At 40.6% G+C, this 1,451-nt stretch overlaps 1 protein-coding gene across 1 annotated transcript in view; it reads left to right on the top strand.

Moving 5' to 3' along the window:
* aass (aminoadipate-semialdehyde synthase) overlaps nt 1-1,451 on the top strand; it is an 82,466-nt gene that overhangs the window by 70,145 nt on the left and 10,870 nt on the right. The window lies entirely within an intron of this gene.

Below are 1,451 nucleotides of genomic sequence, written 5' to 3'. Positions count from 1 at the left end.
GGTTAGATTTTTTTTCTGTGCGCAGAGACCATGCCAGCAGTGCGCACGCGCGCAGCTTAGAGGGAATAAAGCACCGAAATGTGCGCTGCTTTTCGGTCTGGTTACTACCGTTTATGTCAGAACACCAGTACCCATCCCTAACTATTGCTGTGTGATTTATTACTATTACTGAAGGCTACTTGTCATACCAGTGCCAACTAGATTTTTAAATCTTAATATAAAATGAGTAACAGTAGGGTGGACATTACGTAAGGCTGCACTTTTTGCAGCGATCTCGTATGGAAAACTATTCCGCGTGTATATAAAACAGGTCCACGGCTCCGAACCATAGTAAAGGGACCTCTGGCTAATACGTCGGGTTTGTGTCGTGCTCGTAGCTGAAAACTAGCTTTACTTTGTTGTCTCGGTCAACTTTGCTAGCGAGAGATAGAGAGAGGCGTTGAAAGGCTGCTCCAACGGAACTGACAAAATATGACGGAATTGTATTGACAGCTTCGTCATCTAAAACTTTTATTTGTTGCTTTAAATGATTCGACCAGAAAACCTGTAATTTGTGTTGTTCCAGTCAAATCATACAGTTTTAAGGATCAGATGGAAACATTAATCAGAATCAGAAAGGGTTTTATTGCCAAATGTTGAGCAGGTTTACAACATTAGGAAATTGCTGCGGTACTTAGTGCAAACATACTGTCATATAACGCTTAAATAGACATAAAAATAAGAATTAAAAGTGCTAAGTAGATAGATATATACATGAGTGCAGGTGGTGATCAGTGCAAACATGATCAGTGCAAACAGATGAATGAGCAAGGAATCAGAGTTTCATGAACTGCATCTCTGGTGTTCCTTTTTTATTTGCAACAAATATCCATATCTGATATCCTAGGTATGCTGTGCTTCAGTTTTTGAAATCTCATGTTTTAGGTAGAGATCGACCGATCCGATATTACGTATCGGTATCGGTATCGGTCCGATACTGACGTAAATTACTGGATCGGATATTGGATAGAAATAAAAATGTTATCCGATCCATTAAATATCAAAAAAGCACCTCACAAAACTTGCAACACGGCGTAACTCGGCTTATAACCTTAGCAAGTCGGAGCAGTATGCTCACATGATAGAGCGGCTGGGTGTATTTGGAGCCTCGCTACCAAACCAGCATTTCATCTCTGAGAAAGTTATCCCAGAGAGAAGTAAAGCAAGTGCGTAAGTTCATCTCTGAATGTTTGTAAAGCATTCCCGCGTTAAGCTTAACAACCAATACCTGGAGCGACTGCCTCTTCTTGCTGCTACTTCAATCATGAAACTGCTTAATGATCAGCTGATTGGCTTTTCTGTCATGACTCTCTTGTTTGTTTATCGCCTACTTCGTGCCAGAAAGAGGAAACCAGCGGCTGAACAACTGCAGCACGTTTAACCTTGATAAGCTGTTGTTAGAATTTATTTAA

Source organism: Pundamilia nyererei, unplaced genomic scaffold, assembly GCF_000239375.1.
Source record: "Pundamilia nyererei isolate P.nyererei 1_Seehausen unplaced genomic scaffold, PunNye1.0 scaffold00278, whole genome shotgun sequence".
In the NCBI taxonomy this organism is placed as follows: domain Eukaryota; kingdom Metazoa; phylum Chordata; class Actinopteri; order Cichliformes; family Cichlidae; genus Pundamilia; species Pundamilia nyererei.
The sequence above is the reverse complement of the archived record's forward strand: the minus strand, read 5'-3'. Positions and strand labels throughout refer to the sequence as shown.